General features: G+C 34.7%; 1 protein-coding gene across 1 annotated transcript in view; it reads left to right on the top strand.

The window, feature by feature from the left end:
* LOC311617529 (uncharacterized protein) overlaps window positions 1-23,602 on the top strand; it is a 438,209-nt gene that overhangs the window by 96,369 nt on the left and 318,238 nt on the right. The gene's annotated exons all lie outside the window — the stretch shown is intronic.

Raw genomic sequence — 23,602 nt, 5'->3', positions numbered from 1 at the left:
AATCCTTTCCCAATGCCCAACTCATACATGATTCTCGAGCATCCTCTTGTCCCAGAGCAATTATGGTGTCAGGATTGAGCGACATGAGATAAAGGAGAACAAGAAAGCATAAGTCTGGTCGTCAGTCCTACTTGCTTCTACTGTTTCACCAGTCACCCGCATTCTGCTCTTGAGTGTTTAACTGCTAATTCATGTTAGCCAAGCTTCCATCCCAGAAAGTCCAGCCTAAGCTCTCGTGACAAAATGTCCAGGATGATCCTCATTCCTGCAAAAGGAAGACTCCGCAGAGGAATAACCTAGGTTTTCCTCTGAAACTTACATGCAACTTACATCTGTTTCCTGAAGTTTTCCCTCTAGAGTTCTTATAACCTGAGGTTTCTTTAAGAGCCCAAGTGCGGAGGGAGGGAGAGAGGGAGAGAAAGGTAATGGGAAAGTTATTTTTTAAAGCTGTCCTGGCAATTTCTATGTGTAGCCAAGCTTGATTATCACCTAAGTAGAAGAAGAAATAATTATAAGATTGCTTTCATTTTTCCCCCAATTAGAATTAATTTGGTATCTATGATGTTATAATAGAAAATGTTTTATTTTCTTTGAGTCTTCTCATAAATCTTACAAGCCATTGATTGTCCCATCTCTGTTAATGGATATTTTATCAGAAACATTATGTCTGAAAGTCTAAACGTTTGTATAGTACTTCTTTTAAGCTATTGCTTCCTCAGACACTTCCTCAGAGTAACTTCATATTTACATTACAAAATAAACTCTATTTTCAAGGCAGTGTATTGCTGCTATGATAGTTATTCTTTCATTTAAAGGAACTAATGTGTCTGACTTTAGGCTGAAGCCTTAAACTGATACCCATTACAGGAAAGCAGGTACTGTTGTTTTTAATCAACTACAGTTGGTAACTGGGTTCTGTGCTTGCAGACTCCTTGAAGCATGCTTTCACCTTTCAAATATGTTGGCCTGCCATTAATCCAATGATTTCACCTGTTTTTGTTCCCCTAGACAGGGTAATTTCATCAAAGTTCTCCCACATGGCCAAAATCTGTATTAGCTCTTTGGTGTGCTATAAATTTAAAAGCCTGTAGTATTCTTCCCACTCTTACTTATACAAAAAACAGATGTAGTGATTACACTATAATGTTCTTGGCTAGAGTAAATTTAGATGTAAGAATATAGCTTTTATATGTATTGGAGCAAAGTATGCCATTCTTTCTCATTCACTTAAATGGATGTTTAATAAAATTGCTACTTATCAAAAGAGAAACTCCAGAGGAAGACTAAATAAATGAGGCGATATTTTAAAAGTTAATGAATGAGGTGCCTTGATCTATAGGACTCTTATACTATTTTCATTGCTTTGCAAAGCTCTTAAAATACAAGACCTGATAATAAGGGGTAGGTAAGCTAATGTAAACATTGCTTTAAAATGTAGCCCATGAAACACTTATTATGTTTACCAAAGGGCTGAGAGTAGAAAGTCCTTTATTATAGAAGATATTATGAGGCAAAATGTAGCATGCAAAGTAATATCTTTTTTAACATAATAAATATTAAAATTAAACTGTTTAAAGTGAGTAAGGCTATACAAATCTCTGGTGAAACAAAGCGATACAATATATTTTAGACACGAATCTTAGACCTTTTATAAAAATTAACTCAAAGTAGATCATAAAACCACACATAAAATTCAAAAATGTAAAACTTCCTAGTTAGGTAACAGGGAAATCTAGGTAACTTCAGTTTGGTGGTGATTTTTTTAGTATTATTAAATTTATTGGGATGACATTGGTTAACAAAGTTATCTAAGTTTCAAGTGTACAATCCTATGATACATCATCTTTTTCACCCTAAATAAATCTCCTTTTATCACCCTAAATAAATCTTTTATCACCATATATTTGGCTCTTATTTTCCTTTGGTAAGCACCACACTGTTGTCTGAGTCTATGATTTTTTGCTTCTTTGTCTTGTTGGTTCTTTTGTTGCTTTCTGTTTTATATCCCCCATATGAGTGAAATCATATGGCTCTTGACTTTTTCCATCTGACTTATTTTGTGCAACATGATATTCTCAAGATGCATTCATGTTGTCACACATGCAAGTATTTTCTTAGGGCTGAGTAGTATGTATCACATCGTCTTTATCCAATCATCTACTAAAGGACAACTTGATTGCTTCCATGTTTTGGCCATTGTGGATAAAGCTACCAAGGACATAAAGGTACATATATCTTTATAAACAGTTGTTTTTAAAATTTTCAGTTAGATACCCAGAAGAGGGATTTTTGGGTATTATGGTAACTCTCCTCTTACTTTTTGGAGACTTGTCCTTTAGCAGAGATTGAAACTGGACCCTAAGTGCCTGCCAAAATATTTTCTTTGTCTTTGATTTCTGGTTTTGCTATGTACCTGTCCCATAGTTCTTTCTGTGCCAGACTGCTGCTTCGGATCCTCACATAAGCTGGAGGAGGGTCACTGTCCTGTCCTGAGTTGATATCTATTTCCAAAGGCGTGCACTGAGCTAAAAACAAAAACAAACAAACAAAAGAACAATATTATCAACCTCAATTCTAAATTCTTGAAAGAGTTTGAATTAGCTAGCTTGGGGCTTGTGTCTAGCTATATCAAATTTTCTATGATTAGTAGTGCAAGTGTCATCAATCTCCCATGGACCTTTTATGGATAGTGAAGAAGGTTCCAAGAGAAGAGGAACTGACATATTTTAAGAAATGTTCATTACATAAGTAGTAACTATAAATATAATTGAATTTTCCATTGTATCTAATAAAATTGCTACTATCAAAAGAGGAACTCCAGAGGAAGACTGGATTAGTACCATGTTTCCCCGAAAATAAGACATCCTCCGAAAATAAGACCTAGCACATGGAAAGATAAGACATCCCCTGAAAATAAGACCTAGCGCAACTTTGAGAGAAAAATTTAATATAAGATTGTTTTATTTTTGGGGAAACAGGGTAGATTAGGTACCAGAGAAAATAACTTCTTTTAAAATATAAAATTAATTGAAAAACATTATCTTATGCTATATTGACTACTTCATTATATCAGAAAAATCCTTAAATTCTTACACTGGTATTTTGTAAGTTGACCAACTTCTATTTATAATTTATTTTCTTAAGTATGCTTATGGGCTATTAGAGAGGAAATGGAAAAGTGAATTTGGAATTTGGATAACCAGGTAAAATGTGTTCTAGTTCCAATATTAATTTTGTGATTTTCAAATGACATTAAGTAAACTGTATAATGTATGGCACATAAATGCAATTTACAGGTAACATATTGTTTAGAATGCGAATACTGAAAACTGAATTAATATTAGCAAGTGTAAAACAGAATAGATAGCTAGGTAGGTAGGTAGATAGATAGATAGATAGATAGATAGATAGATAGATAGATAAGTGTTGCTCGGAAGGGTAAAGTATCTTATTTAAATGCACAATGCTATTAGTGAAAACCAGTAGTGAGAGCCACATCTCTGATTCATAAGCTGATGTTAGCTGTTTAGCCCATATAGAAAATAAAGGAATTTGTTATGCTGCTGTCAATACAATGCTCCTTTAAGGTAGGAGAATCCTGGCAGTTTTAAGAATTATTGCCCTAGCTATTTTGGCTCAATAGATAGAGCATTAGCATGTGGACTGAATGGTCCTGGATTTGATCTTAGTCAAGGGCAGATGCCCAGATTACGGGCTCAGTCCTCCTTTGAAAGAGTGCAGGAGACAGCCAATCAATGATTCTCTCTCATCACTGATGTTTCTATCTCTCTCATCATTAGTGTTTCTGTCTCTCTCTCCCTTTCCTTTCTCTCTGAAATCAATCCTATATAATAAATGGGTAATATGCAACTAGACCGAATGGTGGAATGACTGGTCCCTATGACATGCACTGATCATCAGTGGGCAGATGGTCAATGCAGGAGTTACTCACTGGTGGTCAGTGCACTCCCACAGGGGGAGCACTGTGGAGCCAGACAGAAGCAGGGCTGACAGCTTGTGAGCACAATGGCAGTGGCAGGAGCCTCTCCAGCCTCCGAGGTAGCACTAAGGATGTCCAACTGCCAGCTTAGGACCACTCCCCACAGGCATTTACATGTTATGTTAATTGGTAAACTTTTTTTCTGTAACTTTAAGTGTTGCTTAGAAAAGTGATTTTGCCAATGAAGACCTTGGACAGAATTACTTCAGTTGTACTTTTCTTATTGTTGTTAATCCTTACCCCAGGGTATTTTTTCCCATTGATTTTTAAAGAGAGTGAAAGGAAGGTGGAGAGACAGACAGAGAGGAACATCAATGTGAGAGAGACATATCAATTGGTTGCCTCTCATGATTGCCCCAACCAAGTGCTAGGGATGCAGCCTGCAACCCATGTATATGCCCTTGACTAGAATTGAACCAGCAACCTTTAGGTCCATGGGCTAACACTGTATCCACTGAGCCAAACTGGCTAGGGCTGTACATTTAATTTTAACAAATCAACTTATCTGTACCAGAACATGTAAGTGCATTCATACACAGCCAAGAGGCTGCGTGTTAGAGAAAAACCATGAAATGAGGTACCAAGATATCTAGCTGTTTCTCTCATGCTAGATTTTTACGTGGTACTTAATAAATAACCTGTAAAATGTAGAAGTTGAAATTTAATATCTAAGTTAACTTCTAGCTCTAATAATTTATGTTTCTAAGATAAATATTACTTGTACATATAAATATTAATCCCAACTTATTAGATGAAGGTAAAATTAAGCTCCCATCCTATTTTCAAAATAAATATGTATTCCATTGCATCCTATACGTGAGCTATTTCTATTCCCTGGTGTCCTTTCTCTTGTGGAATTCCAAGAAGTCAAGAAAAGATTTCAGCCGGGACTGGTTTGGCTCAGTGGATAGAGCATCGGCCTGCAGACTGAAAGGTCTTGGGTTCGATTCTGGTCAAGGGCATGTACCTTGGTTGCAGGCACATCCCCAGTGGGGGGTGTGCAAGAGGCAGCTGGTTGGTGTTTCTCTCTCATTGACATTTCTAACTCTCTGTCCCTCTCAATTCCTCTCTGTGTAAAATCAATAAAATATATTTTTTTAAAAAGAAAAGATTTCATAAACCAAAGATCAGAATTGATTTCTAGCATCCTAAACATCATGATGTAATAGCTGCTCAATGTTATTTCCACTTCCTTCTCATATCTTAACCTTCAAGCAAGCAGTTTAGACTATTTGAAATTAGGAAGAAGAGAAAAGATGAACAGGAAACACTATTTTAAACTTTGAGGAAGGCCTCTATTTTTAAAGAGAAATTGAAGAGCTGACTCTCAATTTTTTAGGGCGGAGATGGTCTTTCCCTGCTGCCCCATTCTCCGCCTTAAGATTTGTTTTTTATGAATGAGTGCGTGAGAAAGAAACAGTGTGTGGCATGTTCAGGTTTAGCGATGAAAAGTATGGCAAGAATGCAATAATGGAAAGAACACTCAGTGCTTAGGAGATAGTTATTCCAGATGTGGTGTCATATACTAACTTCCCAGTGATGTGCCTTAAATCTCTTCATTTTCCGAGCCTTTATTTCAATATCTGAAAATTAAAGAGTCTGAGCTAAGTTTACTTGAAGGTCACTTTTAACTGTAAAAAGTGATCTTCAAGTAATAATTATATTGCTTTCAGGATGTATATTCATTATATACAGATAAACAGACTTTTTTCTGCATATAGTTATTAAGTTTTTAATCCCCAAAGCAGATTTTTTTTTTCAATACCTTCATTCATTATTACCTGGGATATGCTTAGGGAATTCAAAAAATTCAAAAGGTTTTTAAGGCAAATTATAGAGAAAAATATAAAATGTCAGGCACTACTTTCCCTCTCTTGTGTCCTTTGTTATATATATATTTATATATATGTGTGTGTGTGTGTGTGCGTGTGTGTGTGTGTGTGTGTGTATGTATGTATGTATATGTATATGTATATATATATATGTATATATATATATATATATATATATATATATTTTAATGAAGAATGACCTCCCTAGTAAGTAAACTTCTACCTATGGATAACTAGATAAAACTAACATAAAACAAACTAAAGCATAAAACTAACAAAAACAAAACAAGAAGGCTCTTCATTAAAAACAACAACAGTAGGAGTAATAATTCATGATAAGTGAAAAGGCAAACATAGGAATTATTTCACAAAGACAATAAACCAAGATTTTGCTCTTTTAGAATCTCAATTAAGCTGTAACATATACTCCTGTGAAAAGATTGTCCTGAATGCCCTGGAGGCACAAAAGAGGGTGGACCTGCTTCATTTATTTCTAAATTGTCAGCTCTTTTTTCCCTACTCTTTCAGAAAAATAAACTGTTTTGCTGAATAAGAGGGTTAAGAAAAGGCCTGAGTGAGTCACTCCAATTTGTTTCCACATTCTGAGCAGTTAATAAAGGAATTTATTGCCTCATTAGGCATTTTGAGTAGATTTCTGGAAACCTGGGTGAAGTAAGACAGAAAGCAACCTAGTAAGATTCTCTAAAAGAAATTGCAGCTGAATTTGTTTCTGAAATGTCAAGTTGCCTGTTAGACTGGAATGACATAGCAATTTGTTTCAAGAAATGTTTGCCATGCAGTGAGCTGGTTTCAAGGAGGAAACTGTCTATTTTCAGATGATACAAAACACACACACACACACACACACACACACACATACGCACACACAAAAATGTAAGTGATTGGTACTAAAAATTATTATATGACTATTCAAGCAAAATGATTGGAAGGGGGCAGTGATCTCAGTAAAATCAAGAGTAAGCTTCTTATAAGTGAAAACAATGAAAGTTGGGTCATTGAGACTGGATGGTAAGCATATCACCGCAATGCCCACATGGCATGTTGCATTCTGGCTTCTGCTTTCCTACCATCTTGCTCTTTGTTAAGCTAATATTTAGTTCTATTTTTCAAATGTAGACACTTAAAATCAGACCTCCCTCAGACCAAGGCATCTGTAACCACTCTACCTCTGGTTGAGGGATTCAAAGACTCATTCATTAGTAGTCAAGTGAGGATAGGTTCTTTCCCCACGCTGGTAATATTATTTTAGAGCTAGAGGAAACTTCTCTGTAACTTTTTAAAAAATGACTGAAAATAAATTGGCAGTAGTTAAACATTTTTATTTTTTTTTTAACAGAAATGTTGAATTCACTTCAAAATATAAACAACCCAGGAGGAAAAACTCATAGGATGAAATGACTTGCTTGCTCAAACTAACTTTTTACTTATACATTTAGCAGATAAACACATTAATCACAATCAGTCTGCACTATATCAAAAGAGAAGTTGATAAATCAACCAGCCATTAAAAAGGGAAGTTTGAAGGGATTTTCCAGATGAAAGAGGGGGAAATATTTGCTTTCCTTAGTGAAAAAAAATTGTGTGTATATATATACATATATATTTACACATATAAGTATATATAAATATATATAAATACTATAGAATATGGTATACTATATACTATACACACATAGGTTATGTCTATATTATATGCAAGTACACATATATACTATATCCACATATATACATATGTTTACATATATGTGTGTATATTTTATGTATATACAATACTAGTGGTATATATATCTTATATATTTATGTATATATATTTTAGACTTGCAAAGACACCATATGAGCCATTCTATTCATACCTAACACAATATATATATATATATATATATATATATATATATATATGACATTCTATTTAATAAATCTGAGTTTCCATAAACTTGGTGAATGATGAAATAAAAGGCAAATAAAGGTTTATTCTGAACTCTCTTCTTTTCTCATTGGTCAAAGACAGATTTCTCAGCCTTGTTTCACATTATTCTAAGATTACAACTTTAGGAGAGATCTTGGGATATAAAAAGAAGGAAATATTTTTCTCTACCATCAACTCTTTCAATCCTCCCAATTAACCAACAACTTGCTACCAGTATTTTATTGAATATCTAGAGAATAAAAGTTGAAAGAAAAAATGTAAGGTGTCAGGATACAAGGGCAGGGCAATGGGAGAAGAGGCCTGAGTTCTTGCCCCATCTTTGCTAATCTCTCTGGACTGTTTCCTCATCTGTAAAAATGGGGTTGGACTGGATAACTTTCAGTTGCTCTTGAAGCTTTAGGAATATATGAGTCTAAACGGTGGTCTGGAGGAGATTAACATCCATTTAAAACTTAAGGTAGGAATTAAAAGCAGCAAAATGGCGCCATTCCTCATTACTTCTTTTCTCATTAGCATTATAAAAGTTCCAGACCTGAGATCCTGCCAAATTTAAAGGTCTGCAGTTTTACATATATATCCAATTATTTCTCTCTAAGAAAATACAAGATCAGTTATATTTTAATGATTATTTGTTGCCTATGATGTCCAATGAGGTTCTCATGAGCCATACAATTGAACAAATGTTTAATTAATTGCTACTTTGTGTTGGGCAGTAAGCAAATAGAAAATACCACCACCAACAATAATTACTCCCTTTCCCCAAAATGACAAATAGTCCTTTGTTTAGAGAGCTTAAAAGGTGCCTGGTAATTATTCTCAAAATACTTACTCAATGATTTAATAAATGTACTAAAGAGACAATTAGGGTAAAATATTATAAATATTTATATATATATATATATATATATATATATATATATGCATACAATGCATATTTAGCTGTATAGATGAGTACGAAAAGTTTTATTTAGAGGAGTTATGGCAATATTTAGAAATTAGTTGACATTTGAGTTGAGTAGGCATTTCAACAACTAAGATTTCAAAAGCACATTTTAAAAAATATGTATTTTATTTATTTTAGAGAGGAATTAAGAGTGAGAGAAAGAGAGAGAGAGATAGAAACATCAATGATGAAAGAATCATTGATTGGCTACCTTCTACACATTCCACATTGGGGAATGAACCCACAACTTGGGCATGTGCCCTGACTGGGAATAGAAATGTGACCTTCTGTTTCATAGATCTATACTCAACCACTGAGCCAAAAGCAATTTACTTTCTGTAGGCCTATTCAAATTAAACACACTCTTCAGCATTCTGAGATTATGACATGCCTCTTATCTCCCCTATACCCCCATCCCCTTTTTTTTTTTAGCCTTGCAAAGATACCATATGAACCCAATGCTATTCATACCCTAATACAAAACCAAATGAAACATAATTATAACCAATTTTATAAATAAAATTAATGATAATGAGTGTCAAGAAACATTACAGTGTGAGTTGTGGATCCAGACAAGTAAGGTTCAGGTTTTGATTTTGCCCATAGCTAGCTGACCAAGTTACTTAAACACTCTGTAGCTAGGTTAAGGGGGATAATGTTCTCTTGTAGTGTTGTTTAGAGGATTAAAATAATTAATGTAGAATATGGTCTGGCATATAATACATGGTCCATAAATCTGTGTTCATCCCTTATGATACCTATTTCTGCTTCCATGAGTGATGCTACTTTTTTGGGAAACCCTAAGTCCTTCTCAACCTCTTCTATAAAGAACACACAACTGCTCTTTGCCGATATCTATATCCTATATAATAAAGAGATAATATACAATTGACCATCATTCCAACACAACACACAAGATGGCCGCCCCTATGAGGGCACATGATGGCTGCCACAAGATGGCCAGCAGAGGAGGCTAGTTGGGAGGGACCAGGCCTGCAAGGGAGGGCAGTTATGGGTGACTGGGCCAGCAGGGGAGGGTAGTTAGATGGGACTAGGACTACAGAGGAGGACAGTTAGGGGCACTCAGGCCAGCAGGGGAGCAGTTAGGTATCAATTAGGCTGGCAGCAGAAGCAGTTAGGGGTAATCAGGCAGGCAGGCAGGCGAGAGATTTGGAGCCAGCAGTCCAGAATTGTGACAGAGACCCAAATTGGAGAGGGTGCATACTGGCCTGAGGGACACACACACACCCATGTGCACAAAGTTCGTGCACAGGGACTTTAGTACTTCAATATGATTCTAAACCTGAACCTAAAAACACATTTAAATCTCACATGAAATCACTACTTCTTGATCCAATTAAGTACTATTGTTTTAATTCTACTTTAGTCTCAAAATGGTAACTTTTCTCTCTGTATATGCTTCCTTCCCATGCAATCATTCAAGGACTTTTTCTCAAATGCCATCTTATGTTTAGCAGTTCGAGGACTATCAAGTCATTCCTTTGTCTCAACATACTCCCAGTGTAAAAAAAAAAACAAATCTCATTTTTATTAATGCTCTTTCATAGATCTTATTTTTATGAGACCTTATTAATATTTATGGGTTTTCTCCAGACTTCATTAAAATTTACATTTCATTTTTAACTTGTGAAGACAAGACAGGGGTTCAGCTAAATTAAAGGGATTGGAACATGGCTTAGGACATCAAGTCCTAAACTGGACTAAGGGTTCTGAAAATAACCTGGCCCTCAACACCAGAAAGAACCACTTAGAAAACCATTGCCTCTTCTAGTACAGTGGTTTTGTTTCAGAACTATTTTGATTATGTGTAAAATAAACTTTAAAATGTTTTAAAAGGGAAATCACTGCAAAATGCAAGCTATTCTTGGTATAAGAATAAATTTAACAATAATCCAGAATTTACCAATCAAAGAATAAAGTTTAAAAAACTGTGATTGGTTTATTATTTATTTTATTAAAGATCAATGGGAATTGAAACATTATGAATAGTATTAATATGATATAAAACAATAAGATATTTAGACAGTACTTATTTGTTTTTATCATTTTACAAAAGTAGTGTTTACCCCGTCCTTCTATAAAACGAAGTAGATTGAATCACTTTCCATCTAGAAAAGCATTGTAGGCAAATAAAATGTGTTCTTACTGAATAATAAGTATGATATATGCAATTTATTATTACTACTAAGATTTTTTTTTATTATATCTGAAGAATTCCACAGAGGACCATTCAAAATCCATTATAGTTATTTTAGTTAGTGATCTGTTCTGTTAGTATTAGACTAATAAAATACATTTCTGTTTCATGTCTGGACTAAATTCTTCATGCTCACAAATAATTACATGAAAGGGTTTTTATTGCCTTGTTGGCCACTACTTAAATGCAAAATTTATTTGGGCAAAATAAAGTGATATTCTTTAAGAAAAGTTTTCTTATCTGAAAGCTCAATTTAAAGTTAAATGAAAAGTAAATATTTATTTGCAATGAATGAAAAAAATATTTTTACTAGAAAAGGCTTCATAGTGGCAGTATTCATTATCAAGTTTGATAAGAACATGGCCTCTTACCTCTGAGGAGTGGGTTGTCTTTGCCCTGACCAGAAGATTCCATTGGCATCCCAAGACGTCCCCACTATTCTACTTAAAATTCATGATCCAGAGCTCAACTTACATTTTTACTTCATTTATATGTAATCAATTTTTTTCATATAAAGCCTTCCACCCAGACTCATCTTTCCAATAATGGATATTCCAACACATATATTTTTTTTTTTTTACTTATACTTGTACTTTTATGTAAACATCTTTTGCTTTAAACAAGCAAACACAGTTTCTATTGCTCATTTTCTTCCTGCCATAAAGTCCATCCAAATCCTCTCTCCTATATAAAACCTTTTCTTAATTTAGGAGTCATTTTTCTTTCAAACTAAAGGCCTGGTGCTTGAAAATTCATGCACTGGAGGGGGCGGGGGTGTCCCTCAGACTGGCCTGCCCCTTTCACAGTTCGGGGGCTCTCAGGGGGGGGAGGTGACCCAGTGAGCAGGGAAAGGCGACACCCCTATCACACTTTTACTGCTGCCACTGCTGGCAACACAAGCCTCGGCCTGCCCTGGTTACCTGAGCCCTGGGTGGCCCTGGGCATATGGGCAGCCGCCATCTGAGGCTTGCCTGTTTCTTAGGCATCATCTGGGCAGCTGACATCTGGGGCTTGCCTGTGCCTTGAGCTGACCCTGGGAGGCTGGGGGGTGTAGGCGACTGGGAATCTCTGAAAGCAGTCACATGGAGCAGCCGGAACTGCCTACTGGAGGGCCCGGCCATGCTGCACACCTGCCACCTTGGTGGGGCTGAGGGGACTGGGTACTGCCATCTTGTGGCTGTGGGCACTGCCATCTTTAAGAGCATGGCAGTCAATTAGCACATTCCCTACTTATTGGCTGTGATGGTGTGGTGGTCTATTAGCATATTCCCTCTTTCTTAGATAGGATAAGATTACACATCTGCTTATTAAGATTACATCCCCTACTCATTGGCTGTGAAGGTGTGATGGTCAATTAGCATATTCCCTCTTTCTTAGATTACACATCAGCTGTCTTGAACTGACATATCTAAGGGTAGAACAGAAAGGGAACATACACCTGGTGAATGGCCATAATTTCCCATGGATTCTGCTAGGCACTCTACATTGTATGTCTCCTTTAATTCACATAGCACTCAGGGGAAGTGGAACAATCATGCTTGTAGAGGTGAAGAAATTGGAGCCTGTAGAATTTCAGTTCCTTTCCCCGGGTTTCTCTAGTAGAAAGCAACAGAACATAGATTCAAACCTTTCCTTTGTGTGTTGTTGTTTTTTGTTTTGTTTGTTTGTTTGTTTGCACTCAGGTGTCTTTCCCTATATGTGTGTCTATTTCATCTTGTCAACTTTCTGCCAGAAAGGACTCTATCATGAGAATCTTATTCTTTTAGGTAGCTGTCACATAGCTGACCATATAATGGGCCTCAATTCTGCATTTAACTCCTTGTGTAACTCAGATGCAATGATATCTTTTACAACATTTTTTTCCTGTTTTTACTCATTCAAAATAATGTGCATATTCATAATTGGAAATAGTATATTTTTCTGATAAGCAAACAAAGAAAGAGAAATATTAATAGAAATAATGAAGGCACTTTGGGTATATCTAGGTATGTTTTCAAGTTGGTCATGAACATAATAAAGTTTTTTAGGTTTACCAAGGTTACTTTTTACTTAATGTATTTTGTCCTGTGCATGATTAATAATACTTCTTAGCATATACAACTTTGTGTCTCCTCAAGTCTATGACCCATTTTTTTTTCTCAGACCATCTGAATCTTCATTGGGGAAATAATTCTTCAAAAAGGTACATGGACTTTGAACTTAGACATACTTAAGAAACAGCATTTAATAATTACCTTAAATTTGGTCTCATTTAAAAAGCAATATAGATTTTAAAAATGTAAATGAAATAACGTCTGGATATAAATTCCAGACTTAGCCTACTCCTGTGTAGAGAGGGCAAATTATAAATAAAGTCTTTATGAATCCATAAATATCAAGATAACTTGCAGCATTACTGACAAGCAACTCAGAAGCTGCTCTGTAAATATCGTCCCTCTATTATTTATCATTTCATTCTCAGCCAAACTCCTAAATAATTGGAAAGAAAAGCTTTAGATGATTGGATAATATTTCTTCACAAGGTCATGGCAAGTCTCTTTTTAAATGAATTGTGAGACAGCAGGAGCCTTCCAGTATTACTTACACTAAATGAAAAAATTTATGCTGGTTCTTTTGTCAACCATTATATATTAATTGCATAAGATTAAGGGAAGAGCTATAGGAAATTAAAAGAGAAAGCCTGATTCTTGGCCTCAGGGGATTTGCATTGTAGAAAAGGAGACAAGGCATTGGCTTAAAACAAAAAAATAACACACACACACACACACACACACACACACACACACACACACACCATCTCAGGAAAGTATAAGATAACTGCCCAGAGAGGCACAGATGAACAGATAAATTCATTACAAACTGCCATGGTGTGGGATGGTCAAATAAACTGTTACCAAGGAGGTACAATTTGAGAGGAGCCTTCAAAGAGAGCTGGGTTTTGTTAAGTGGAAAGCAGGTAATGCAATAATAATTTTTGTAGGAAGAAAATTGAAAAATCTAGTTGCAGAAGTGGCTTAGGCAAGATCTGTTCAAAAGAAGCATCCTAATGACTAAAATGATAACAATATCTTATTTCTTTGTATCTCTGTCTTCCTTTGCATCTATCAGTTGACCCCTGTGTTTGACTAGTATAGGCTACCATGTTTTGTTTTGTTTTGTTTGTTTGGTTTGGTTTGGTTTGGTTTGGTTTGGTTTGGTTTGGTTTTTTATCTCTGTACTTCTGCCAGTAGTAAGATATAAGCTTTGAATTCTTGGACATAAGTGACCCATTTCTTTGAGAGTCTGACCACTCAACAGGATCCATTGATCTTCGCTGCTAGATGGGTGATCTTTTTGCTCCCTGTGAAGCATCCTACCAACCTAGGTCCTCATAGCATCAAAACATTTAGCTTCTTGAGAAGCTAAACCAGGTGTGTTATGGTTCACTTCTACACATCCTCCAGCTGTGCCTGAACAGCTTGATTTCTCATCTAGTTCATGGTGAAACAGAAATATTCCCAGAATTTTTTGGGGGGGAGAGGGGTCTTTTAATTTAAGCTATGAAGATTTTGACCTGCCTTTGTATTGGTCATTCCTAAAAGTACTGGAGTATTTGACCATTCTAAATCCCTTTTCTGAGAATCAGCACATCCTGAAACTGGTCTAAGGCCTCTTCTTTCATCATCAATAAAGGAGCAGTTGAAGAAGAGACCAGATTGAAATAGGAACCAGTCAGGTTCTCTGTTGTGTGTTTTTAATTCACACACCCACATGGCTATATCCAACAGAGGTGACCTGGATTTTCGCCTTTGATGTTGCATACCATGAATTCCCATAGCAGGTCAGGAACAAAGAGGGCATTTTAAAGCTTTTTTTTTTTTTTTTTTTTTTTTTTTTTTCCTAACCTTGCCTTAGCAGATACTGAGTGATTGTATCCCACGAACCTGCTCCTGATTTTAAAATCATAAACATCAGTAGGACCAGGATGCTTGTGGCATGATACAGTGACTTTGATTTCTTGTGGGTGGTCAAAACACAGCAGGTATGTGTGATATTTTTACAAATGATGGTTTACAAAGCATTTAGTTCTAGAGCATTTTGTTTTCATTATGTTCATGTCCATGGAAACAGTTGTGCTTCCTGATGTCCTACTGAGATGGCCTTTTTGGTAATTTTAGACTATTTTCCCAGAGATGCTACATGTTGCCAGACCCCTATTCTTGAGGAAATAAGTAGGATTTGAACTGACCTGCTGCGGATCATGTACTTTCTCTAAGAATGTCAGAAGGAAAAACATCAGACTAGGATGCTCTTCAGAAATAATAGTGGAGAACCTCATCCTATTTGTAAACTTTTTGTACTTTGCTCTCTGTGTGTTTTGTGAAAATATTATTTTTGAAAAGCCATGAGGCTCTGGAAGTTATTATTTTGTGTATTACATTTGTTTTAGAGTTGAGGAAGATTAACAAGACATTCATACGAGTTTATAAAATTGGCATTAGTATACTGACAGAAAGGCATTGAATGAGGGCTAATTCTGAATAAACAGATCAACATTTCTTCTCTCCAGCAGTTGTATTTAGAATGCCCAAGTGAAATGAAGATCTGAATGAATAACAGCACACAACCAGAGCGTCACCTGAAGAAAATTCACTGTTCTGAAAATCAGGTAAAAATAATAGAGACAGTTTTAGGAATGAATAGTCCCTTTACTAAAAAAATATGATTTTTAAATCAACTTTCCTTCACAGGTTTCTTCAAGAATCTATATTTACTATCAAATTTAATATATAACTTGTTTATATACATCATATTTGATTGAACTAATCTTTCATTTCTTTATGAAGAATGAAATGTTTTACTATAGCATATAGTAGTATTCATACATTAATTCATTAATATAATGAATTAATTAAAGTTATATTAGTAACATAATCTACTTTGTAGAAATATTTTAAAGAAGAAAGAGCACATTTCTACTTAATTTGATTGTTATAATTATATCCAAAAGGAAGAGCATTAAGTTAACAAATAAATATATGCATACATATTTAAAAGACAAATATGTTTAAAAGTTAAAAACCTAAACAAATAAAGCCCTTGGCACCAGGACAGATGGGCAACCACTTCCAATATCTTTAGTTTTTATTTTACTTCTGTATTTTACAATAATGAGCATATGGCTACCTCCGAATTTTTGAAGTTAGATCTTATTGATTGACTTCTTTTTTGCTACAGATGAAGCTTTAAACTTTGTTAAAATACCCATTATTATTTTTACTCTAATTCTTCCGTTATCACTATATCTTCATTTTGGTTTAAATCGATATCTGGGTTTTTAATTATTAAGATTATACAAATAATGTAGCTGAGCTTGGAGATATGATATAATTATAGAATTAGAATGCTATAATTTCCCTTTAATTAGTAAGTACTTTATTTATTTTCTTTTATGCCCAGTTCTTCTCCCCCAACTCCAACACCATATTCCTTCCTCTTCCCCTCCCTCCCTTTTTATCTTCCTCTCATCCTTTCTATTTTCACTATTTTCCTAAAAGTTTATATATATATATATTTTAAGATATCTTATTGATTTTTTTACAGAGAGGAAGGGAGAGGGATAGAGAGTTAGAAACATGGATCAACTACCTCCTGCACTCTCCCTACTGGGGATGTGCCCACAACCAAATTGAACCTGGGACCCTTCAGTCTGCAGGCCAACGCTCTATCTACTGAGCCAAACCAGTTAGGCCTCCAAAATCTTTATGAAATGCTTGTCTATTCAACTTTCTACACAGAAAAGTTGGTCAAATGATCTGGCATTTGTTTTTCCATTTTTCTTTTCTTATTTTTTCTCCTTAAAATAAACCCACCCTGGATTTCCTCTGTTCTTCTGCTTTTATCTTGTTTGGTTGTTTTCTAAAGACATATATAAAAATATGCAATCTTTTATCCATCATCCTAGAAAATTTTCAATTTTATGATTAGTACCCTCTTCTTTCTAGAAATGATGTCCTCTTTACTTGTTATTTTTTCTCTTTGGTTACTCTCTCATTTATTTTTTGCTGGAGCTCATGTTCTGGTAATGTTTTGAAAAAGGTTCTACAGATGATAAATATTTCACAGACTTATGTGTTGAGAAACATTTTTATTCTACTTGATACTTGATTGAATCTTTGGTTGAGAATAGAATTAAAAATTTGAAGTAATTTTAACTCAGAATTTTAATGCATTTTTAATACCTTACAATTTCTAATGTTCTTGTTGAGAAGACCATTGTCATTTTGATTCTGATCTTTTGTGTACCATCTGCTTTTCTCACGAAAATCTTTTAAGATTATATATATATTAGAAACTGCCTTAGTGTGGATCTTTCTTTATCCTCTGATTTGGGGCACTTGAAAGATCCTTTCAATCTAATGATTCAAGTAGCCAATTATCAGAAATTTCCTTGTGGTATATCCTTACCAATTTCTTTATTAACATTTTCTCTAATCTTCATTTCTTAAAGAATTACCATATGAGTGCTGGGTTATCTTCATTGACCACCTATTTTTAAAGGTATTTTCTCTCCTTTATTTATGTATTTGGCTTTTTCAGTTTACCCTTCATTTTCTTTTATGATTTTTACTAATTTTTATTTTGGTGTTCATATGTTAAATTTATAATTATTTTTCTTATTCTCGACTTCTTTCTTTCTTCCTTCTCTTTCTTTCTTTCTTTCTTTCTCTTTCTTTCTTTCTTTCTTTCTTTCTTTCTTTCTTTCTTTCTTTCTTTCTTTCTTTCTTTCTTTCTTCCTTCCTTCCTTCCTTCCTTCCTTCCTTCCTTCCTTCCTTCCTTCCTTCCTTCCTTCTCTTTCTTTCTTTCTTTCTTCTCTTTCTTTCTTTCTTTCTTTCTTTCTTTCTTTCTTTCTTTCTTTCTTTCTTTCTTTCTTTCTTTCTTTCTTTCTTTCTTATATTCTGTCTTATTTCACCAAGCAATATTTCTTCTTGTATTTCTGGACATTATTATTATTTCTTTGAAATTTTATTCCATTCACGCATATTCTCTATTTTTCTGAGTTTCTCTGCCCCACTTATTTTATTTTCTATTTTTCTCTTGATGGATTCCCAATGATGATCTCTGACTTACAAATCATATTTTTGAAGGAGACATTAAAAATCTAATTAGAATTAATTACTTTGGTGTGGCAAGATATTAAATATGTCTGGATCATAAATTAAGGGTGGGGCAGTATAGAGTCAGGAGACTATAAAGGCTGGAGTTAGATTATGATGAACATTTTTTGCTGCATTAAGGAGTTTAGATTTTTGTTAGTTTGGAAATGGGGGAAAAAATGCACTTAAAGTAGGAAATGGCTTTCACAAGCCTTCATAGCACTCTGCCCATAAAGGATCCTGTAACATTTGACTGTTATTTCTTGAGCTTCATTTTCTGAAAGGAAAGGGAGCAAGAAAAGAATAAACTTTGTAATGGGTAATCTGTATAATACATCCAAATGTGCTTTAGCTCAGATATTTACATAACTTTTGAACACATGCCATAGTTAGAATCAATTTCCTTTCCCTAAAAGCTTCAAAGTTAATTAATTTAGCTAAGAATTGGGGTCAAAATGACAAACATGACAACAATTCCCCAATCTAATTAAATAGCGGTTAGGATCTGAAAAACAGCTCTTTATTGAAAACTTTAGAACTGGAACCACAAAACTTCAACTGCCTTTGTGTTGAGTAACCCATCACACCCTCTTCTAAGTGGGGGTTTAGCTGCTAATACCTACAGCAAGCATGTCAAACCAAAGGCTAACACGGGCCAAATAAACAAGATTTAAGTTTACGCAGGCCGCAAAACACAAAAGCTTCAATTTTCACAGAAATATAGATTCGTTTCAGTAGAGACATGCTGAATACAAACGGCTGAAATAAATAAGTAATCATTACCATAAAATAATAGGACATTTAAGTAAAAGTAAATATTTTTTTCTTTAACTTTAACTTACCAGACACTGAATAACTGCACAAATTAATAAGTAGGATGCAAATAAACCTATTTTCCTTGTTCTTTGAAAGCGAAATATTTCCTGTTGCACACATCAAACAAGTCAGTGCAAGACTAATGATGTGGCAATGGGCTGCTAAAATATTCACTGCTAGTATTAGTGGAGAGAAATGATGCGCCTACACATAAGGCGTGTAAGAGAAATGAATGCAACATGATTATAGTAATCAGTCATTAGTGAATGTTATAGTTCAATATTAATAATTATGTATAACCGGATATTGTAAAAATTAAGTTATAAATTTTTTATTAAAATCTTTCTTACATACTGTTATATTGGCAGGATTACAAAAATATTCATTGTGGGCCACATGTGGCCCCTAGGCCATGAGTTTGACATGCTTAACCTAGAACAATGACTTGACTGGAAGGAATCTATTGACCATGAAGGCTCATGTGGACTGACTACTCAGTGTCCCACATCTGATCAAAAGGTAATCCTGATAGAACTCCAGTTTAGCCCTGGCCTCACAGGAGATTCTCCCTGACGAGCTCAAAACTAGACCCGTGGAGCTTTATATTGAATCAGATTGTAGCATTTACCTTTTCCTAGGCAAGACATCCCAATTTGTCCCAATTTATGATTTTTCACCATTCCCCTATCAATTGTGATTTTCTTTATTTTCTTTGATCTGAATCTAACTCATACTTTTCAATCACTCCTGCTTTCTCAACCTTAATGGCTATCATCTCCAGTCCAATGAGGCAATTTTCTGCATTCTCTTCTAAAATCTCTACTTATACTAATATAGCAACAGATGTCAGAACCATTTACACATATACATTTCATATTATTGCTTCAAAAGCCATTCTTTCTCCCATTATAATCTTTATTTATTTTTTCAGATTACTGCCAGTTCATCTCTCATTCTTTCTCAATATCACCTTTCTCTCCTTTTCTGTCTTGCTCCTTTTTTCTTTCTAATTCTAATCTCCATACTTTATTATCTTTCCTTGTTTTATTGGGTTTTTGTTTGCTTGTTTATTTGTTTAACAAGATCTTTAAATGAGAGCATCCAGACTATATTCTTTATATATTTATTGAAACAAAAAAAGTTATTAACTGGGTGTGTTTGGCCAACCTGGACTCATTTCTTGGCATGAGATTTTGCTTTTCTATTCCACTACTTTGTTCAGCTTTCAGTTTTTATGAATGACTCCTTTATGCAGAGTTATCCATGTGTTTCTTCCTTCCTTTTTTTCCTTTCCTTTTTTTTTTTTTAACAAATTCACTCAACTCCCTTCCCTGTTTCCCTGAAAATAAGACAGTGTGTTATATTAATTTTTTCTCCCAAAGTTGCGCTAGGTCTTATTTTCAGGGGATATCTTATCTTTCCATGCGCTAGGTCTTATTTTCGGGGAAACACGGTACTTATCATTTTGCTACACGTATCCTACACTATAGTAAGATTATTTCTTGCTTTTCTGCTACTGCCCCAATCCTCTGGGATCCATCCAGATGGGGATAGTCTCATACATGAGTTGTTTTAGATGGTCTGGGAAGATCTAATTAAAGGTCAAAGTAGTAGATGCCATGGGAAGGCATTTGTCACTGAGTGAAAGCAATGACTCTTGCCATATGCTTTCAAAGAAGAAAACAAAGGCTATATACATACATGGACATGATTTTGTGCATACTTTTAATTTTTTCCAATAGATAAAGTAACGGGGCAGAATACTAAAATGGATGGGAAGAGGAAAATTTTAGTTAATTATAACCAAATCATGCCATTTCTTGTTTTTACTTCTTTTTGTTTCTTTATTCACTATTTTCCTTTTCATTGTGAAAGTGTGCATTTCCATTTTTGTTTTCTTGGGGTTTTTAATCTCTTTTTCTCTTTTGTATATTATTAGGGTCATGACTTCTGAATTCGATTTAAAATGCCTGTTTTTTTCACCTATTTTAAAGATAATATACTAAGTTATTGCTCTCTGTTTGATAATGTTCTTTCCCCCCTTCCTCTGTTACATTTTTACATAACCTCTATTTTACGTTTGTTTTCTATTTGCCTAACATTGAATTAGCCTATGTCATATTAACAGCCAGGTGACACCTGTGTGTTGTGTGTTCTTTTTTGTGTGTGTGTGTGTGTCTGTGTGTTTGTTGTTGTTGTTGTTGTGTGTGTGTGTGTGTGTGTGTGTGTGTGTTTACCATCCACTTCTTGCTGGTTCAAACTCATTCACACTGTTTTAATCCCTTTGCTGTAGCTCCAGCTGTGTGACAGGTTGGTGTAGAGATCTCCCATCTAGGGCAGCATACATAGAGTCTAACTTTCCTCTCTAAAGTAAGGTGGTGCCCTACATCCTAAACAAGGTAGTTTTAAAAGCATGAAAAGCTAATAAGCTTCTCTCCACCATCTGCCTACCTCTGCTACCACCTACGCTGCTTTAACTAAATTTGGTAGGAAGCAATGTGTCATATGCCAGTCCCTTCCCTACCTTCCTGTTTTTAGCTATAATACTTATACCAAAACAAGGGAAAATGGTGCTGTAAGGATACTACTTTACCTATCCCAAGTAGCAACACTTTCTATTGCTACTCAATGATTAAATCATGGCAATCCATATTTTGAGTGGAATAGGCCCATGAACCTGAAGGTAGTTAATGAAAACATATTGAAATACTTTCTTAACTTCCAAATGAATAAGAATAGTCTGTCTACATGTATAAATCACCTGTTTGTTTTGCTTAATCCAACATCATTAGCCTTAGGAGAATGGGACAGAGATTACTTCTATTAACCTTAGTTTTGGGGGATTTTTCTGTGTAAGTATTTTAACTCAAAGTTGGTTAAGACCAACTTAGGATGGCACACTGCTAATCACATGTCTTGGAAAACAAGAAGTTTGATAATGATGTTGACTACCTCCCAAAGCATTGCAGATAAGTAAAGTAGGGAAACATATATAGATGTAGAACAGAATTAATGTGGAAAATGTCAATACCACATAATAAGTGGCTGATATTTGTTATTATGTAATGCTTAGAAAGTCTTTATAACTCCATATAAAAATATTATATTCTGTTATCTTGAATGGCTTTATAATTAATTAAAACATACTTTTAAATTATTTTCATATTTGTTAGGTATACTATCTTAACATTTCTAAATGAACATGATAAAATTTTGGTAGTAAAACCATATGAGCTATTGAAAACAAATTCAAATTATGTGATTTTAACAAAAAGTACCTGCAATGCTTCTTTCAATCTCCCATCACATCTAGCATAGTAGACTTTTTTCCCATGAAGATGGGAAATGAGTGGGAAAAATGTGAAAGACTATTTTCAATAGTGTGCTGGTAGTGAGTGATCTTTTTAATGTGAGATTCAACTCTTTTGCAAAGGAGATTATTTTCATAACCTGTGTGTCGTTCAGAAATGTCAGTGGTTGTTTTAGTCAACTGGCCATAAAAATAACATTAGAGAATATGAAATAACCAAGGCTCTTTCAAATTCTGGTGTGTATTTTATGTGGGTTATTAGGGATTTTTCTGCACTTCTCAGAACATCCTTTGTTTTGTACATGCGGAAGTTGTGTTGCAATAGAGGCCAGACCCTTGAGCTGTTGGCTTATTGACTTCTAATAGATAAGGCTGGTGGCCCTGTTGACTTTTAGGAGTTAGTTGTTAGTCTTGAATGAGAAAAAAAATAAAACTTTTTTTTTCCATAGCAGATGAAAATGGAACAGAGAATTACAGAGTGTCATTGAGTCATAGAATTTCTAAAGACTAGGTATCTCTCAAGAAATAATTAGAATTCTTGATTTTCTACTTATTTATTGACTAAAGAGACCAAAGTGCTTCTCCATAATGTCTGTCTTCAGTACATAATTGGCATGACTGAGTCACTAAAAGCCAACAAGAACTTTTTATTGTTATTTGGCATGATAATTTTTAAACTTATTTAGAGGCTATGTCAATTACCTTTTCAAAATCTATCAGTGATTCCCAATGCATACTGAAAAAAGTAGAAAACCCAAATTTCAGCCCTCACCCATACCCATACTAATTTTATGCTCTTATTAGCATATTCTCTGTAACTGTAGTTTTCAAAATTGATTCTATCAACCAGCTAGTACAATATTATTTGATCCTTTTTTCTCTCACCTGTCTTATTCGTCCTTGCATTTTGAGTTTGTTTTATTAAAGTCAGGCAATTCAAATGGTCACGTAAAGGCTAATGAGATGGAAATGCTAAGATCAGCATCCATGTGAAATATTGCCATTCCCATATAGGGCTGCACATCATCAAGTAAACAGGGTGAGGAAAGGTGGGTATGGCAAATCCATCTTTGAGTGACGCTATTTGGGGGATGGGGCGATTATCTAACATAACCAGTAGGAAGCCTGTGCTCCTGAATTGGGTTGTAATGTTGAAACACATAGTTTGATTTGAAATAAAATTCCCTGGTAAGTCTGTGGCAGGAACTTATTGATAATGATAGTGGCTATTATTTTTAAAGTGTTTTTGAGGAATACGCAAACTTCATGTATGAAGTTTAAATAAACCTGCAGTGTTTCTCCTTAGTGTTACACCTACCTTTTGTTCTTTGGAACTATCACTTTTTTGACATATATCCAAGAGAGGAAGGATTCTCCTGAAATACAGACCAAAAAAAGA

The sequence above is a fragment of the Pipistrellus hanaki genome (genome assembly GCF_964339955.1).
Source record: "Pipistrellus hanaki genome assembly, chromosome: 2".
Classification (NCBI taxonomy): Eukaryota; Metazoa; Chordata; class Mammalia; order Chiroptera; family Vespertilionidae; genus Pipistrellus; species Pipistrellus hanaki.
This window is presented reverse-complemented; position numbering and strand designations above follow the sequence as displayed.